Source organism: Equus asinus, chromosome 7 (assembly GCF_041296235.1).
Source record: "Equus asinus isolate D_3611 breed Donkey chromosome 7, EquAss-T2T_v2, whole genome shotgun sequence".
Taxonomy (NCBI): Eukaryota; Metazoa; Chordata; class Mammalia; order Perissodactyla; family Equidae; genus Equus; species Equus asinus.
In genome coordinates this window covers 72,136,109-72,157,120 of record NC_091796.1, presented here as the reverse complement: position 1 = coordinate 72,157,120, position 21,012 = coordinate 72,136,109, and the positions used below count along the sequence as shown (strand labels likewise).

Below are 21,012 nucleotides of genomic sequence, written 5' to 3'. Positions count from 1 at the left end.
AATAACAAAATTCCCTTGGAGAGTTTGACAGGAGAAAGAGTTTAGCCTCCTCATAGGCAATCAGGATAAGGGTCCATTGCAAGGAGACAGTTTCCCTATTCACAGTAACCACGTGGGAAGGCCTAGCCCTAGATGGTCTTGGTTTCCACGGTGAGACCACATTGACACTTGAGTCATTGCAGTGTAGTCTCTGATGGCAAGATGAGGGGTCCCCCCCTCTCCATAAGGGGTCTCCCCTCTCTCCTGACAGGCTGTAGCTGGCTAGTGACCAGTGGAAATGACCCTGGAGCACCTTTGGGAATGCTTTCCCAGGAGAAAGACTGGACTTCTTGCCAATGGGGCCAAATGAGGATGGAGCGGTTTTAATTTGATAATTAAAACGTGGTGACCTATTTTGTATCAACAACTAATGAAAAAGGGAATATGAGACATACAGATAAAACTTCTGTATTTTACTTCCTCATAAACCATAAAATACTATGACTGTAATTGGTCAAAATGGTGCTATATTCTACTTGAACGTATGAACTAATAATAGTTTATTTGCTATATCTTCTTTTACCTTGAAAGGAGTGATGATAATTTGATAAACTTGTGTTTACACAACACTGTTTACAAACATTTCTAATTATAAAATACATGGGGCAACAGTACAAATACCTTCCAGATAAGAGAATGTTTGAGGGTGGCTCTCGCACTGTGGAACATATTCAATTCAGAGGATTTATGTGAAAGAGTTTAAGAAAACTGCCACCATTTGATGGAATGACTGGGATGACTTAACCTAGCTTTATGAAGATCTGTCCTCGTAGAGCTTGCCATGACTGTTCATGAACTTCAGTGATAGCAGGCAGGTCACAAAGACAGGGCTTGGGCCAGGGATGGCACAGGAACGTGAGGGAAGTAGTGTCAGGGGAACAGGAACCGGAAAAAGAGATGATCAACTCCCTTTCTTGTGGTAGATCTTTGTTTTCAGATTAAAACTTTGTTTTCTTTACTACTATCGACTCAACAACTCTACTATATTTACGCTTCTCAATGTGGCTTGAAATTCTTATACAGGTTCCAGGTTTACTGAGAGAAGCACCCTGAGGTACTCACCCTTTGTGTTACTTCTTAATAATAACAGATTTTTTAAAGTCCATCTACCTGTAACATATGGTTTCTGTTGGCGCGTGGGCGGTGGGTTTCCATAGACCTTTAAATGGGAAAGAAAAGCATAACCACTTACTTTTGGACTCAAAAAATAGAGCACAAATGGAAAAAATTCATTTATTTATAAAAGAAAAAAATGAGTCACTTGAACAACACAATTTATTATGACAAAATACATATGGGGCACTATACGAGACACTTACATAATATATAAAGTTGTTTTTTGACTTCTAGAAGAGACCAATTGACTCTTTATATTACCATCTTAGATGTGTTCATCTATTTGTGTTTAAGTTTCTACTAACACATACTTGAAAGTCTCTGTAATTTGTATGGGTTAGTTGTTCCTGGGTTACTCAAATAACGGTGCACTTAATCGAACCTCTGTCTTAATGGATGTACACAGAAAAATGTTGTTTGCTTGGAAAGACCTTACATTTGGGCATTGATGTCCCACATCAGTCAATGGATTTTAGGGGACCCCACAATCACTGGTTTGCAAAATTGATCATAAACATCAGTTCTACTAAAAAGAGAAGGAATCTGCCTTCCTGGTGTGTTCCACCTGCTCCTCACCCAGCACATCCGTGGAGAACCGATGGGTACATCTGCTGCTCTTCTACAGGTGGAGAAATTATCTTTCACTCTGACATTTGTCCTTAGGATGTTTGAGTAACACCTAAACACAGTCAGTTCTGTCATGTGTTCTCATGACTCATGCTGCCTAAAAACCATTTCAGGGTCAATCTTAGTGAAGAAAATTTGCCAGGAGATTGGGAATGTCCTCCAAATTCTTAAGCAAACTTTGTGTTGAAAACAAATTGCTGAAAGAAATATAACCACATGCCTTTAAAATGAGACCTCTGGAATTGAAGGACATAAGGTGACTGTCAAGCATTCATGACACCCTCTCCCCTACTTAATAAAGGCACCTATATTTCACCAGAAATAAAATTTTATTAATAACATGTCAAATATGTTTTAAAATACAGTTACCTTTTTTCTTCCTCTCAGTTTAAAAAACAATCCAATAAAAACTCTAAACCATGACCCAAATATTTTTAAATGTGAAAAAGACATATTTTAGATTATGTAACAGATACACATTTTCCCAAATAAATGTTGTAGAACACCATCTGCTTGGTATTTGGGTGCATTCCCACAGAATTAAATTTCTGCTGTTCTCCCTTCGTTAATGGGTTATAACAAATTTATGACACTATATTTCACAATAGCTACACCAACAATTTATGACCACAGGAGAGCCTGACAAAAATCACTTGGCATGCTCAAGTTAAACAATGCACGTGACTCTCTCACTTACAGCAGTCCTCCACCCCTTACTCAGACGCTGACAACTAAAGAGAAACAGGAAGTCCACATCCAGGGGAGGATCTCTCATGGAATGGAGCTCAAGAAAGAGTTCAAAACAAGAAGTTGAAGATCCAAGTGCCATTTTTCAGCTCAGGTTTACCAAATTCTTCAGCCCATGCAGCCATCCATAAGTCTGAATTTAACATGGAATGTTTTTATAAGATTTTCTCAACCTCAGCCAAACAAGAAATTGCCAAATTCTTGTTAAGTGGGAACAAAATTTTGTCTTTGCTCTAATGATACCAAGCACAGCTCCCTCATCTGGGTATAATCAAGGGGAAAAAATTAAAAAGAGAAGTTTACCATTTGTCACTTTCTGACTGATAAGAATGATACATGACTACATCCATGCTCCTTTTGTTCACTTGATGTAGGTAAAATTTATAAGAGAAATCATTTTCTATGTATTTTATTATACAAAATACTGTAATATTTGTGGCCAATTTGGAAAACTAGTTTATGATATTTACTTTTTGCCTTTTATTTCTTTAAAGAACAAAATTCCTATGGAAAACAGACATGAACACTCATTCTTTGAAAGTAGTACGACTATAGGCTTGAGTCAATATTTTCATTCTCAAAGGATATAGAGCCTCACTACTCAAAGTGTGGTCAGCGGACCAGCAGCGCCCACATCACCTAGGAGACTTGAGAAATGCAGACCGAGGGCTCCAGCACAGACCTACTGAAAGGAATCTGTATTTTAACAAGATCTCCAGGGATTTATATGCACTAGAAGATTTGAGAAGTGCTAATGTAGAGGAAGGTTCTTTATCCACCCAACTAGAGAGTAATCCTTGGGGACAGACAGAATGATTTTAATGCAAAAATTGTGTCCAAAATGTTCCAACCTTAAATGTAACAACTTTTTGACATGGTCCAATTCATAAAGAAACAAAAAACCTGAAATATGTCACATTTCTGATGTATAGTAAGGAAGTTTGAGAATGGGAAAATGTAAGTTAAAATGTCATATATTACATAAATATTCATGAACTACTTGAATTAATTACACACAATCTTCCATTGTTTCCAACCTAAGGTATTTTCTTCAGCAAAACATACACAATGGATAACTATTACATTGAAATCTAGAAATATGAAGATTACCTTAGTAGACAATTATTTGATGTCTAAGTACAGTAGTTTTAAAAAGAATCATATCAAGAAACTGTGATGCATTCTAGTTTGATACAATCTGGAAACTCTTTCCCAGAGGAGTTCCACCAGTACTGCAATTTGTTGCTTTCTTCCCAGCATTTTTGAGCAAATAAGTATCAATGGTGGGGGAAAGCAGAGAGAATAAAGAATGAGAACCATAACCTCCTCTTACAGTGGACTGCAAAGACTGGGGATCAGGATGTGGTTCAGAGAGGAAGCCAGTGGGACAGAAGGAGGACGGCTCCAGTAGCTGGTGTTAAGAAATCCCAAGGTTTATTTAAGCAATTCACCAGCACAAGGCAAATTACAGAAAGCTGCCCTTCTAACCTTGAACACACTATATACAAATCTCAGGCTGCGATTTCCCGATTCTGTTTCTCCTTCAAGCTTCTCCTTGACATTAATATTAACCTGATTTCCCCTGTAAAAGGACATGAAAGCTAGAGAGTTCGGAGAGAAGGAAGTGTTCTGTGCTTGCGCTTGTCTCCCTACCTCCCCTACAACCTCTTGTGCCCCAGGGATGAGCTAAGGCCAGCCACACTTCCCCTCTGCAACAGTGGCTTTCTATTATGCTTCCAAGTATAAATAGGCTGCAAAGCAGAATGCACACTCCTTCCACTCTAAGATCTGGGTCAACAGACCTTCCCTTCTCCCTGTGCATCTTTTTAGTTGCAAATGCCTTTGGAGACACACGTTTGATAACCAGCCCATAGTTTGGAAAAGAGAAATGCTGGCTCTGCCCCCAATAAAGAGCTGTTACCTTTTAAAACAAAACCAAATATCTCTGGGTTCCTCCCTCATCAGTGAACTGCTTGAGCAAAGGGGGACTGGGCATCATTCACCTCTGTGTCTCCTACGGCAGCACGGTGCTTGACTCATAGTAGTTGCTCAATAAATGGTGGAGAATTGCACTTACTTCCAAGTGCCCTAGCATTGTGTTTATTAAATCTCGGGATGGGTGCTGAAATCTGATCACGTATTTGAGCTTATCCATGTAAACACAGGCTCACCATTTAGTCTTTCCTCCAACTTAATTTCTATTTTTCCTTTCTCATCTATCAAGAGAGCTTAATTTCAGGGATATTTCACAGTCATACCACATCTCAAATAATACATATGCTGAATGAAATCTAGTCATATGCATCATTGGTGAATGAAAGAAAACATCAACACATTGTAGATATCAGGGTGTTGGGTGCACAGCAGACAAAGAAAATCAAAATCGAGTATCCCAAGCAATCAACCCCCCAAGTGAAACAGCTTTCTCTTTCTCTTACTAGTCCTGTTCCTTACTGCTCTGCCTGCTTTTTTTCCTTCCTCATCTCTTTATTATTCCTCTTCTATTTTATTTTCTTCTTCATTACCAGGCCTTAGGCTGTTTGAGCACCCGCAAGAGTGATCAACATTCCCAAAAGCACTCAGATTTCCCATCCTATCCTTCTTACTCCAAGGATGCTTCTTTCACCAGACAAAAGATGTCCAGTTTCAAAAAACTTATAACTGGTCTCCTCCCTTTGCCTGTCCCATAATAGAGCATGTGGGATGGGGTCAGCAGAGCAGGTCTATACAGGGTGTCCCAGTATATGAATTTGCCATGGTAAAATGACAGCAATCTTATCGCTTAACTCAGAAACATTTACGTAGCTTAAATAGACATTATTATTTTTTAAAAAGTCAAAATAACATTAGTCAACTACTTATCTATGAATTGTTTATTGGTAAAGAAATTAAATGCTCTAAAAGATATTTTTTAAATAATTTGTTTTGAAATCAACACATATTTTTTTTAAAACAGCATATTCAAAAGTACCGCTGGTTTCTAAGACAGTTGCTTCTCTACATATGAATGTATAGATCAGAGAGCTCAATTAACCACGTCACCAAATAAAACAGACTTTACATCTGTCACTGGTTCATTGCCCAAGAGTTCTTGCTTTAAGATTTCTGGCGTACAAGAAATATTACAATTTTACACTTTCCTGGTAATTTTTTTCTCTCCCTCTTTTTTCTATTCCAAAGTATGTGCATTTCTATCCTCAAATAATTTCAATATGTGGCATTTTTGTAAGTCATGTCAACTGGCACTGGTGTGCTTTTCTTATAGACACTATCCTAAACCAAACCAGATGTTCCTTTCAGAAAAAAATGTAAAACTATTAGAGAGATCATTCTATTTTTTAAATTATATGATAGTATAATTATCTTATCAGATCTGGAGCTTATTCAATTAGCAACGCCATTGTTTCAGAAATCTATATTTTTAAAAAAGCGTTCTGAGAAATAAGGTATTTTATAAATAGTGAAACAAAGTTTTGAACTTTGGTGCCAAATTTTGCCCTTAAATTAATTTTTCGGTATTCATATTTGTATTTAAAATATATCCCACAATTCATACTAAATTGCTTTTAAAAACTAGCCTCAATTATAATTTTTCAGTTGGCCGTAAAGCGTTTTTTCCTAATTCTAATTGAGCGATTCAATGTAAACCTGCTACTTTGATCAGTTATATATCTATGCGGCCTCCAACAACACATGCTAATTCGGGCACCAATATCCTTTATACCAGAAGCATGCTTGTAATCACCCCAATGCTTCATTAGAGAGAGCAAGTAGTGAATCAAAACAAAAAACAGAACTCGCTTGAAGAGAAAAAGGCTTCTTGGTTACAAGATGGTGTTCGACTAGGGAAGATACAACATTGACAAGTCACCACATTCAAATTTGTGAAAACATATGATCACTGAAGGCCTATGACATCTTCATTTAAAGCAGTGTCCGTGATTATCACTACTATGCACAAAGCGCTCTGAAAGCACATTAGTAAGCAAATGGTTCCAAAACCCTTTAACAATGTTCTTCTATGTCCTGCGCAATCCTTATTTTAGATTCTTCTCTTCATTACCACGGTCTCTCTAACACTTATCTTTGGGTCTTTGGTATTTTCTTTGGCACCTAGTTTTCCCAATCTGTTTCATCAGTTAATGACAACTCTTTAAATGATACGCTCCATCGGACATCACTCTGCACATCGAAATCAGACATCTCATTCAAACCTCAAAGGACATCACAAAGCACTTCAAACAATTCCAGGAATCTATCCAACTTGTTAAATCATCATCTTTCAAATTGCAAAATATATGGACTTATCTAAGCTTCACCACCAAAGGCATTCTGAAACATTTTGTCAAATAGTGAATGGTCGACTATTATACAAAAATCAGTGCAAAGTTTCATCCAGGCAGCCTTAAATGCACTCTTTGATGAAGAAATAACATCACGTAGAATTTCTGTTGTTCTCATCAATTTCTGCAGATAAGATTTTTTTTAACTATCAACCTATTAAAAACAAATTTTGCCTGCCTACCCTTTTCCTGAGCTTCACAGCCTATAACAATGACATCATAAATAAAGTTCAAACTCTTAACTAAAGGCCCACCACAAATTGTAACCGACCCCTAGAACTTAAGAGATAAGCCCAGCCATGAGGCTATTCTATTAAATTTCACTTGTAAAGAGAAAAGTCTATCAAGCCAAAAAAAAAAAAGTAAAATGGATCAGTTTGGAGTTATCTGGTTGTTACATTCAGCAGCTCCGCTGCAATAGCTTTGCCCCATCTTGAACTGTTGCTAACAGTAAAAGGAGAACGGCATCAAACAATTATTTGGCACAGTGCTTGACAAGCCAAAGCATTTCAGCAAGAACCTTCCCTTCTCGTCATTTACAGAAAATTAAATTCATTCCACCCTCAACCTTCAGGGACATGACATTATGAGCTTAATCTGTTACTTTCTACTAAGAGTGGCAGAATCTGAAAATAAGGGGCTTGAAATGTTTAAATCTGTATAAGAACTTGCTATTGGTCCCTTCCTACATAGCTTATCTTAAAAAAAAAAAAAAAAAAAGGTTTTGCTTCTAAAGTACTTATTCGCTGCCTTATACTGTGTGGACATATTTTCAGTTTGACTTGCTGATACAAGGACTGCTGAGTAACAACCAGGGCTCTCTCCAGTCAGTTCCGCATGCATCTCATCTTTGATCTCAAGCACACTGGGAATTAGTGCCTTATTTTAACATCTTCACTATGAACAGTTCAGGCATTTAGAAACAAAGTATCAATGGACTTAACAGTTACTTTAATTCATTTTATAAATAAGCAACTGAGAATTTTGCTCCAAATGGCTGCGAGTGTAGCCCATTCCGTAAATGGCATTCTCCGAAGCATAAGGCACAATACGATATGAATGCAGCTCTTCGTAATAGAGAGACTGAGAGCAGCATTCCTGTACCATAACCTTCAGCCGTTTTCTTGTATCAGAATAAGCAGTCTTATAACAGGGAGCTTCCTTAAAGTATTCATAGCTCTCTTTCTCCGTCTCTAGATGGATCTTCCGCAGCAAATTGTTAATTAACACAGACCTTCTTAAGTAGGTTTCTGGGTCTTCAAGAAACCTGAGCTTCTCCAGAGAAAGTTTGAGAATGCAAGTCCTGTCCTCAGGCAATATCAGGTGCTGGAAAGCAAAAACATCATTAAATCTATGTTTTGGAAAAACGGAAACCAGAGCTTTTTGCTATTGACAAGACTCATAAAAATGAAGAAATAATAACAAATGAATCCTTACTTTTGGAAAATACCCATGGTAATCTTGATGTAAATCTTCTTCTTCTGCATATTTTCTCTTAAAGTAGGCTACTTTCGACGTTGTTAATGTATATGTTAATACTTTTGTTGGATAAGCTAAACAAAATAAAATTGGAGAAAAGTCAGATTTTATTGTGCAAATAGTATTTTATAATATAAATTCTACTTGTAAAAAGAAACTGGTGACCCCAGAAATTCATGTTCTCTCTTCATTCACTAGCAGCATGGCGAAGCAGTCAGTGGCAACTGTCCTATGCCTGAAAAGCCTGTTTGCAGGCGAATGCCACTATTCAGACCCAAAATAGCTGTTCTAGATTGGAGAATTATATTTATTTTCTTATGCAGCCCCTCAGAAATAAAATACTTACCAATCTTCTGTTTAATTTCACCCCATTTAAGGTCAAAACATATCCAAATTTGTAGTTAATTCATAAAAGGTAATGGAAAGAGATGCTATTTTTCATCATATTTTTAGTTACACTCCCTAATTTACAGAGGAAATTTAATCTCTCTGGGTTAATCAAATTGGTATAAAATGGTTCTTGACCCAATTACACTGTAAAGAAATAATTGTGCATGCTTATAGACAAGCTCTATGATACGCTCACAGTATAACCATCCTCATAACACATGGCTTAACAGAGGTTAATCATAAGTAAATGAAAGGCTTAAATAACATTCTGACTAGAAAACTTGACCTCGGTACAATATCTGAAAGTGGAAGTCTTTATTCTCTCCTTTAAAATACTATCGTTATGGAGGATTCTGACATTTAAGAAAGGACAGTTTTCTGAAAGCTGATTTTCAGAAAAGAAACGGTTTCGTTTAAGGGGACTTCCGACTGTGTCCTCTAGGTGGTGCTTATGTCACAGAAAAGAGGCAAGTTCAACCTTAAAAGAAAAAAACAAGCAGCTTCCTAGCGAAGGTGTTGAATGAATTCAGAGTACAAATTGAGTCCCGTTCAGGACTCGCTCAACCTCAGGGGCCAGACCAGAACGAAAGTTCTCATTTAAACATCTTCTATTTCACCTTTAATCCACACCTTCAAATATTTCTAGCTGGTTGAAACCATCTGATTCACAAAAGGAGCAGTCTATTAAAGTGTTGGTTAAATACATTCATGGTTAAGACACTTGATGTTTTTCCTCCAATGTCTTAAATTTTTAAAATCTTAAATATTAAGAGTGTGCTCCTCAAGAATCTTCCTCTTCTAGTTTTTCCTCCAAATCTGTGACATCTGAATAACACTTCCTGTGGCTTTTTGTAGCTGGACGGTTTTCCTAAACCAGTAGGAGAAGCTACAAAAATCACACCTAAAGCATTCCAAATTTTCACTGGTACCACTGTGGGTTATAAACCCAAGAGAGCCTTAAATTAGAGGTGGCATGTTTTGTAAGGGAAATAAGAATTTTAAACCACTGGCTGTCTGACCTAAAAAGAAACAAATGTGTAACAATCATTCACAATTGAAGCAACGATAATAGTAGCTACTATAAGTATACAATCTCTGAATTCAATAAACAAAACTCAGCTTATATGGAGTTTTCACAGGTCTCAAAGGTTAGGAAAAAAGAACAAAATTGACCGTATTGAAAACAAAGGAAACATCCCTGAACCTCCTGTTCTCAGGGCCTGTTTTTTGTAAACTGCATTTTCTTAGGTGTATTTTTAAAGGATTTAATCAAATAATTAGGTGAAGTTTTGGCTTATCCTGTGATGACAATTATTGTGACTGAATTCTTTCTAAGCTGTTTAACTTGTTGATGTCACAGTGGTTCTCAAATGGTAGCGAGCATCAGAACCGTCCAGAGAGCTCCTCAAAACACAACTTGCTGGGTCCCATCCCCAGAGTTTCAGTTCAGTAGGTCTGGGCCAGGAGCAGAGAATTTACAGTTCTAACACATTTCCCGGGGATGCTGATGCTGCAGGCCTGGGGACCACATCTTGAGAGCCCCCATGTTACAGCATTAGGCAGCTGTGGAAGCAGAACTAAAACAGCCAGTTGAAAAACAGTACATTCAGCCAATCAACTGATTGCCTTCTCCTCAGAATGCCAAGCAATTGGCTTGATTGATTTGTGTTATTGTTATTATTGCCATTGCAACATTGGCTACACTGGCTTAGACTCTTTAGCATCAGGCACAAAGGCAGCCGGCATTTTTAACTAGTGTAGAAAGAATGAGGTCACTTTTCAACGTAAATTCCTGGGTTCAATTAAGAAGTATCAATGGCTGTTATTAGCATTAAAGCTGGACAGGTCACTGATTTTTTTTTAATAAGGCCCAGTGAATTACTACAGTGTAACAAAGGGTGAGCAGACTTGGAAATGAGAAAAGTGACTTTACCATAAGAAAACACTGTTTTCACATATATGTATCTTTTTTAAATGTCTGCTCATTTTATTTTCCAAGGTAATGTGATGTCTACAGCATTTATGACCAATTAAAAACCTTTTAATGAATGATACACGAGAGGGCAGGTGGCAGCTTAGAGAACCAAATGTCAAATAAGCCAAGTGATGAGCAGGAGAAGATATTTTTATTTAACAGATCAGGACCAAAAAATTATACTAAATGTCTCCACGGTTTGTAAAGATTCTATTTGGCTATATTCAAGCAGTTAGCCTAAAATATAGATCTTATCAGACCCTGAAAATACAGTAAATTCTCAGGGCTCTTGATTTGTGTCTCAGCTCTGTGGGCAACACACTTAGCCACTTAGTTTATTGCTCTTAAAAAACACCCCCATGGCTTGTTGAGATGCTGAAAAGCTTTCACAGCTGGTATTGGTTTGGCAATTACCTCCTTGCAGCCTGTTTAGCTATTTGCAATGTTTTCAGCATCAAATTTTGGAGGATGCTTTTAGCCACTTTGAGGCTAAAATATATAGCAAACATAAGTTCCTACATCTGTTTTCTTGGCTGGATTAGAACTGAAAAAATTCAGAACTGGGACCTATTTATTGATCGCTTGGTTCAGCCTCCGAAGCTTACAGACGAGGAAACTGCAGCTCAGAGGAGGTCAATGGTTTACAATCTGGGGGGTGGCTAAGAGTTCGGGTTTCGAAGTCAGATGGAAGTGGGTGCCACTTCTTAGTCACGTGACCTTGAGAAAATTACATAAACTCTACAAATCTCATTTGTAAAGTGGGGATAGAAATAATACTGGCTCATGGGATCATTGAGACTGGCACTGTGCCTACCAGACAGTAAGCACTCAACCAAATGCCAGCCCTTATTAGCACCAAAGGCCCAGATCTACCCCACAGAAGCAAATGCCAGCCTGGCCTCCTAGCTCACTCCCTAAGACTTGCCGCCAACCTGCCTCCCAGAGGTACCAGATTGGGATTAGAGAGTTAAAAGACCGCAAAAGAATGTTTCGAATGGTCGATTGAAAATACGGTACAGGTACTATAACAGCTCAAAATATTTCTGGGTTTAGTGCCACTTACACATTTTGGGTGAAGAAAACGTAAATTGTTTTTGAAACATCAGATAGTCATTTTGGAAATTAAAATTACCCTGACTTTCCAAAGAAGTTTGCCTGTTATGATCCAGTAAACATGTGTAAATCTGTTTATATCATTTTCCCACGACTAAAAAGCTAAGCTCAACCCAGCCTGTTATTCCAGTAAAGCTGATGAAACAGACCAGAAAAAGTAAAATGACTTTACGTCTTTGTATTCCGTGTCCTGAACTCTGAGAGCAGCATATAAATTATAAAACTGAATTAGACTGAGCCTAAATTTATCTCTGAAGGTAAAATGGCTAATGCTGGCTTGAATATTCAAATTGCTTTTAATGCTGTAACCTCTGGGCACATAAAATATCTGTGGCAGGCTCAATGTATTTCACAGTGTAAAACTTCAACAAGCAACAAATTAAAAGTCACAGCACAGAATGACCAGCCTGTCATTAGAGTTCTGGCAGTACAATTTATACATATTTCTTTAAATAAATGTTGTAAATGTAATTACAAATGATTGCTCAAACGCTCTTCCTCACTGTTCTGCTTCTGCCTGTAGACAACTGAAATCCTATTATTGTACAAGTGATTTCATTTGGCACATGACCCAGGGGCAGTACATTAAGGAAAGATCATCAACAAATTAATTTACAAACACTTTGAGAGGACAGAAAACAATAAGAGAACAACCCCTGTTGCAGTAATTCATTCTTTGTCCCAGACCGTGAATAGCTTAAGAGATGGTTAAGTCATGAGTTAAACGTATTTTAATCTTAGCAAGGTTTTCATTTGCTTCCCCGCAACACTTTAATCAATATACTGCAAAAACAGAGCTGAGACCATCCTATAAGATGTGTGCATCTGTAGCCACAGACAGAAGCAGAGTTTGATCAATGGGGAGAATAAGGCGGATTCTAGTCTCAAATCAACAACTGACTTGGGTTGTAGACAAATCACGGGCCTTGGCTTCCAGTCTCTCGCTGATTTCCCTTTGTGGGGGGTTAGCCTGGCACGAGAACTTAAAAAGTATGTGTCCCTTCCTATCTAAATAACGCTTTGCTGGTGGCAAAGCAACCAGACATCCTTCTTGAAGGGCCATGGCCACTTCTGTGTAGAAAGAGCTGTCCCCTCTGTCACGGTTAGCCTCATTCTGCAATCTTGCTACATGACTTAAAATACTTCAGTATGACTTTCCAGCGCTGCCCCACAGCACTGGTTCAAGGCCCAGCTCTACAATTTATTTATTTAGTGACTTTGGGCAAAGTATTTAACCTCAAAAAGCCTGAGTTTCCTCATCAATTAAATGGGAGAACGATATCAAAGTCATTGATTTGTATGCAAATTAGAGATGATGTTTAAAAAGCACTTACTCAGTGCCTGTCACACATCCAAGTATTTTGTGCTCAACATATGCTAGATACTATTATTACAGTGACCTCATTTTTGAAATCATACATATAATCCTATTAAGCAGTACCATGATGTATGTAGGACATTTGTCCTCTCTTTAATGTTAAGCACAGGTTGCAAGAAACATTCAGAAGTATATTAAGAAGGCAGACAGTGAAACATTCAAGGCTGTAATGTTCCTCCTTGTGTGGACCTTTAGCTTTGGTGATGTTTAGCAATATTCCGTCATTCCTCTCCTTCCTAACCCCTTGCCTAGCGCCTTTCTGCATAATATGCTCTATAGGAGCAGAACTCAGCGCCAGTGTTGGTCTGAGTCAATGGAGCAATGTGTTTCTTCAGATCTATCGTCCATCCCAAGCACAAGATGGACTTTCCTGGCAGTTTAGAATTACCAACAAATTGCAGCTCCTGGAAAATCTTCTTAGGAACTTCGAGGGATACTGACAGCCAGTGAGATAGAAAGGTTTCTCAAGAGACCAGCAGCATTGTTGGGCACTGGATTCCATGTTCCTTGAGATAGCCCCAAGCACAGGCATGGAATATTAAATAAACCTATCTTGTCCCACTGGTGATGGCTCTGAACAAAGAGAACATCATTAAATGGGATATGACCAGCCATGCAATCATCAATTACCTTAGATGCTGTCTGGTTCTATTAATAATTGAGACCAAGGGCAGTAGGTTTTCTGGGTAAACTTTGTGATTTACTGCCCCTCAGAAGTGCATTCCTTGTTTTGAAGGATGGTGTTCCCTTCCACTCCACCTTTCACCTTGGAAAGTGGGAATGAATGAGAAGGAAAATCAGCAAAGCAATCACATTGCTGGATATAGGTTCCAAGGAATATCTTACCAATAATGTCTAGGGAGACGCTATAACTTCCTTAGATGCCCAGGTACGTTGCTCAAAGACGAGGGTTCTTTAATCCCTAATGTGTGCATGGCAGTGGTCTTCTGAAAAGTACCTGAGCTATATCACCCTCATTGCCTTCCACTTTGATACTATCATCAGGTTTGGATAGATCGCCAAAAACGTTTAGCCAAGTAACCCGCAAGGGTTGTAGAAAAACATAAGTTGGGACTAATCCTTAACTGTACTCATTAGGCATATAAGAGAATTTGCTCTGGAGCTGGGTGATTTTCTGCCCTCACTCACATGGTGCCTGATTTGTGTCACTACCTGGAGTTGCTCTAGTGGTAAACTGTTCCTCATTCACAGGGTATGTTTCTTCTAAAGAGTTATAGGTGCTTCATTAAATTGCACTGTGTTCTACTCACGCACTCCCCTTCAGTTAACCAGTGGTCTTATCCCCCACATCAGCTACGGAGCAACTGAACCAGAAAGCAGTAAAACAAGTAGCAGATGGGACAGGATTAAGACTCGAGGCTCTCGAGTGCTGATTCTCTTTGCAATATCCCCAACTTCCCTTGATGTTTCTAACCCATGCTTCCTTTTAATAAGCATTTCAAAAATAACACATCCTCTGACATACCACTGCAGAGGGAATTTCCCAGCTTCAAACCTGCCCCTCCTCCCCTTCTAAGCATCACTGATATTTAGAAGACTTGTATCTCTACCTGCCAAGAAGACTTCTTGTTGCACTTTACTTTCTATAATTTATAATATGAAAACAAGAAAGGTTTTTTATTTTCTAAATATAAAGCTATATTACAGTATTGAACATAAACACTAGTAAACCCTTAGTGCTTTTCATTAATATCCACCTACCACCTCCACTGAGAATTACTGTAGCAAACTAGATGGCTCTGTTGTTAGCCTGTTTGTATAAATTTAATCATGAAAAAAAAAATAATTGTGTTAGGCTAAAAAGCAGAAATGTTTAAGTAATATATTGACACTATTCAGACAGACAGCTTGTTAAAACTAAGTGAGGAGGGGGAGTGACAAGGATTGACCCCTCCCGGAACCTCGAGCTATACTCCTTCCTCAGTTTTCGTGCTGAATGATTATGGTTAATTTACTCCTCTGCTTCTAAAACTGTTATTTTATTTTAGCTTTTTCTGGGTTTCCGAAGCATACTGCTTTGACAAACAGAGCAATCTGAAGTGGTTATGCCTCGGCCTTAGAGCCATTGTTGCGATGTCAGTATTTTGACAGCTAAAGCCAGCCAGCAGGAGTCCTCAGTGGAGAGCCCAGAGGTGGAGCTAGGGACTCAGCATCCTGACCAAACCTCTCAACATTTCTGTGTTTCAAAGCATCTTCTAAATCCCATCCAAGTAATATGACATAAAATTGAACATGGAATGTTCATAAGCACCTAAAAACTTCCTAATGGAGCATATGAGGAAAAACTAAAACTAGAACTCGGTTTCAGTTTGAACCTGCTTTATCTCAGTCTTATCTAAGCTTTCTAGCAATAAGCATACTCCTCTTTATAACCCACGACATGTACAAGCAGAGCTGGTATTCACATTGACGAGAGTGACTAGATCCTTAGTTACAAATTGGTGGAATATTTTTTCCACACTCTAATCCACCAATATCTCTATGATTAAATGCTTATAATGATACCGTTTGATTTATTTTTCATTTATCTAAAGCTAAATACCACATAACATTTTCTGCAGAATTACTTTAAACAGATCTGTTCGTCAAAATTGCACAGTCTATATTCTCACATTATACATTCATGATAGAATTAAAATTAAAATTAAAGAACCGCTTTCTCTTGACCTTTTTGATTGTGACAGTAGTCTCAATGAAAGGGCAGACTCATTCACATAAATTAAAGGGCACCGAATAATTTTAAACTTCTATGCATATTACATAAGAGACAGCATGTGTATAAATTACTAATGCACAAGACTAATGCATATACATTAACCAATACTTGTGGCCGCTTTACTCAAACTTTCCTCAGATTAATAGCATGACTAGAACTCTATATACATGAGATGACAGTAAATCTTATTGGTCTCCCTGGACTTGTTACTCACCATAAAATATAGTAATTATGATAGAGGAAGGAAAAAGGGTGGACGGTGCTAGAGGCTAATGAAACCAACATTTTCAGCGGTCCAAACAGTCATCTTTAGGGCTTAAAATTGTTAAACTACAGATATTTCAATAAGTGACTATAGAGACCAGTACTCTTAAAGTTTCATAATATTCATAAAAAGTATACAATAATACCAGAATAAATTTTCAAATAGGTTTCTGAATAAAATTGTTCAACTGTCTATTTTTACAAAGGGAGGTAAGGAAAGGGAAGAAATGCAGCATGGTAAATTTTCATGAATTTGATTCTAATTTGCTAGGCTGGTGACCTACAGGAACCACACATGGAAAGCTCAGTACATGTGAAAGTTACACAAGGCTGGAGGGCTGAACATTCATTGAAAGACTGTATTCCGTCTTGAAAATTGAGTTTAAAATGCTTAACACTCATGGGTTTTTATCATCATGACTTTAACGTAAATTAAATTTAAAATGTCACCACAATGTCTATCTGCAACTTGGGGAATTCTCTTCATTTCTTTCATTCAAACATGTACCAATTTACTCCTAGGGCTTCTGCTTGACACGGCCCCTGAGCCAGGCTGTCTAATTTGACCCACCTTATTCACATGAGTCCTGGAGGGGAAATGTGCCAGCTCACAAATGTCCTTTCTACAGAAAACCTCTATTGACTTCTCCCCAGCAACCATCTATACAAACAAGCCCTTCTATTGATCTTGTAAGTTATGGTAATGCTACATTAGCATTTATTTCTCGGGATACATATCGAAACCGTAATTTCTCTTAAGCTAATGATTACCTGGTAATGCTGAATCAATCTGAAAAGTGTATTTCTAGGACAGCTTCAGAAAATCTGGTGAGAGTTCCCTTTTGCACAGCGAGCATTTCTCACAGCCTCAGGCTCATGAATGGTTACCTGAGATTTTGAAACAAGGAGACAGATACAAATAACAGCGCAAGAGTCAGGACTGCCCCGACTTGAACTGACGATCAGGGCAGGAGAAGGCACGCGGTGGGAGGACACTGTGTGAGATGTTTGAGGTGGGGCTGAGCTGGACCAGATAAACAGATAAGCCTGCGAACACACAGTTCATTCGATGTTCTCCAGATTTCGTTTTAAACACGAGGAATCTTAACTATCCTAAGAAATTTGTAAATAGCTGAATAACTGATCTCACCAGTTATTTACTAGGAGATTATTTTTGAGAGATTATCAGTAGGTTGATTTAAAAAAAAATCAGGGTCAGATATCCTTAATTTGTTTTTAAATGCCAGATTTGGTATAATTTCAGGAAATAGTCTCTCTAAAGTAACAATCCAGCAGTTAACTCAAAACAGACTAACTCAATCATTCTCTGGAATACACATGATTTCTCACAAGATTTGAAATAGACAAACAGTACTTTTCCTTTGAAGACAGTTTTTCTTTAAAGGGCCATGTTTAACTGCACCTTTTCTACATGGATGTATGCTTACAGATCTCATCATCTTCTATATTTAGAGGGATGAGCTTTCCAAAGGAAGATAGGCAGCCAATGAGGAGGATCCCATCAAAAGAGAGGTGAGTTACTATGGTTACTTTTCAGGAGATTGAGTAACAGTGAACGGCTGCACCCTGCCAAATGGACCCTTTCCAGAGCAGGACCTCGAAAGAATGTTGCTCTCCATACGTGTTGATTCAATTAGTCGAGACTACACTATGTCATTTTAGCCTTAACCGCAGGCTTTCTACGGGTGCTCACCGCTTCCAGCTCTCCTAGCGCACATAAGCAGCGAAGTCAGAGGGAAAACAAGGAGGACGGAAAACTTCCCAACACAGACCTAACAACGACGGGCAGGGGAATGCTCAACGACCAATCTCAAGATTTAAAAAAATCAAATCAAGTGATTTGGGACCACCAGCTGGCCACTTTTCAATGGCTGGGGGCGGGGTGGGATCCCAGAACACGTCCCTATCCTCACCCTCAACGAAACGGAGTCTTTTCTGAGCCGCGGAGGAAGGCACCTGGCGGGAGGAGTCCAGACGTACCTTGCGAGCTGGGTTCCCTCGCCAAGAGATCAGCGCATGCACCTGTTTCGTAAAGGCGCGGGGTTCGATGCTCCCTCCTGCTTTTGCGGCGTGTCACTCTTCAGACGGGCACTGACAGCGACAGCGACGGCGGTGGCGGCGCGACAGCGGCAGCGGCAGCGGCGGCAACTGCAGCTCGGCGGGCAGCCCTGGCTCCTGCAGATCCGTCCCTCCAGTCTCTGAAGCGCCTCTCGCTCCGGGTTCGGAACGCGAGGCGGGCGCGCAGCTGCTCTCGGCTCGCATTGGACCAGAGGGAGCAGATGTTACCCGGTTGCTAGGAGCGTTGCTAGGAGGCGATGACGCCCCTCCACCGCTCCGGAGCAACTTTCCTGTAGGTTGGGTGCGCTGGCGGGGGCTGCTGGCAGCAAGGTTTGAGAGCAGAAACGAGGAGGGGCGGCGAACAAAGAACAGGGGACTCCTGTGCTCGCTTAAGTTAGGTCCCACAGAGCTGGCTGGGGACCTGGGGACTTCCGGGCCTGCTCCCGTGGGCCTGGGCAGGTGATGGGGGCCACGCCTCCCTGGGCAGCTTCGCTCACTATGGGCCCTAGCTGGATGCCCCTGCCCCTGTGGGGGTCAAGTTTGGGCACGCGAGTGGAGCGGCACTTTCAGCGGCTGAGGGAGCAACGGGACTTGGTCTGTGCCTGATAGACACCAAGACTTCCGCTGGGATGCTCTTTGCCTTGGGCTGGACCCTGGCAATGGGGAGAGACGGAGGAGTGTGCGCGTGACCTGGGGCGAGGCATGTGGGATGAGGACTATAGGATCTTCTGCCTTCTGGGACTCTCCTCCCCAGCGTGTTCCTGTTTGTGTATGGAGGTTTGAGCAGTTGATAGATTTCGAAGAGGGAAATACTAATCCACAAAAATCAGCCCAGAATCTAGTGTTTTTATTGGCGCTGTGGCTGCCTATTGGCATGGTGCCAAAAATTTCACAAAACTGTCCCTGTGGTCTAAAATACTTCCTTTATACGGTTAGAAAGTCTTCATTTTGATCCAAAGGCTAATTAAAACCTCAGGCTAATATGCAAACTTCCTTAAAAGAAAAATACACAAAAGAAAAGGTACTTTTCACAAAGGAGACTGGAGAAGATAAGCATGTTTCAGTCATTTACACTGTAGTATAAATTCACCCAAAGGCTTGTATTGTCTCTGATATCTCACTCAAGGTATATTTTCATTTTTCACCATTGCTTTTTGTTGTAGTTGTTGTTCAATGGAGTTGTTATTCGTGGGTGGGGAGGATAATGAGAGTATCAACGTGGACAAATTTGGGTAGCCAGTGAGCCAAATTAAAGATAGGAAGATCACAAACCCAGCAGAGAACTTTTGCTCAAAGCTATCCTCAGAGAGGAAATCTCATTGAAGTAGGAGATACATCACTTCCCTGGTTCCCTATAGGGTCAGGCCAGGTCAGGAAAAAAGAAAGCACCCCTGGGAATCAATTAAAAAGAAAAGTTGCTATCTTTGGAACCAGAACAGGGCTGCAGTGCAGTGTCATGTTGACTCCTGCAATGGCAGACATTCTGCAAGGCTGAAGGGGCTACAGGGAGTGGCCCTACAAATCTCAGGGGCCTTGCTCCCTCAGGTACCTAGTACCAGCTTAACACCTAGGACAAATCTTAGAGCTAACAGTTTGTTAGCCCTAAATTTTAAAAACCTGACAACTTTGTGTTTATTAACTCGATTGTGGGAATCTTTTCACTATGGATATGTATATCAAATCATCATGTTGCACACTTTAAATATCTTATAATTTTATCTGTCAATTATCCTTCAGTAAAGCTGGAGGGAAAAGCTGTTAACAAAATCTAATTCTCTGGAAGGAGTAACAACAAGCCAAGGTGGGTTGAAGATCTGATGATAAAATTTCAGCTGTAAGGTATGAAGGGAGCTTTGAGCCTGGTACGCTTCCCATCTGGGGGACGGCCACAGCCCGAATGACTGCTGCTACTTCTTATTCACTGTAAGGGAGGGAGCTGGTATCGCAATCAGCCTTGCCTTCTTGGCTGGCTCATCTCGGGAGACTCTCCCCTTTCTCTTCAAGTTCCAGGCGCACAGGACTTTTTTCAGCTGCCTTGAATGGGGAAGGGTCTCATTTGTCTCAGGTGTTTTGTATGTGTTGTTTCTTCTTCCTTCACATGCCTCCCTTCCACCTGGCTTACTCCTACTCAGCCTTCAAGTCTCAGCTTAAATACCATTTCCTCATAGCAGCTTTACCTTACAGCCTCCCACCAGCTAGATTAGCCTCCTAATTACACTCCCAAACCAGCCTACTAATCCTGTTTCACAAGATTCATCATACTGGATTTTGAGCTAGTTCTGCCTTGTCATCACTGTGTCCCCAGTACCTAGCACACAGTGCCTGGTACATCAAAGGTAATCAAGAGCACACGTGAATGGATGGAGCCATCCTACTTGGCTGGAGGTCGCTGTATGTAGCTATGTACATTAGCTATGTAGCTATCATTTGGTGAAGCCATGAGGGCAGCCACTAGTTGCTGTCCTTTTCATTAAGTAAAGGAAAGGGGAAAAGCCTATTACACAGAAAATTTTCTGCCCTTAATGAGACATTGTGTGGATACAGCAACTTCTTTTCTTTCTCAAAGCTTCTTATAAAGGTCGCTACCTGTATTTTAATGGCATTGGGAGATAACCTGAAAGTCCTTTATGTATCTTCCTAATTCTCTTCTCTCTGTGTCTTCCAAAGTAAGCGTAAGTCCTCTGAGCTGAACTGTTTCATCTTTCCTTAAAATACTCCTCTACCT

General features: G+C 39.7%; 1 long non-coding RNA gene across 1 annotated transcript; it reads right to left on the bottom strand.

Moving 5' to 3' along the window:
* Positions 1-5,387: 5,387 nt before the first annotated feature.
* LOC106824623 (uncharacterized) lies at positions 5,388-18,482 on the bottom strand. Its single transcript, XR_001396448.3, has 4 exons — positions 18,210-18,482; positions 16,980-17,096; positions 8,310-8,425; positions 5,388-8,198 (listed from the first exon to the last, which is right to left on the bottom strand). It is a non-coding gene; the product is annotated as an uncharacterized lncRNA (long non-coding RNA).
* Positions 18,483-21,012: the final 2,530 nt, after the last annotated feature.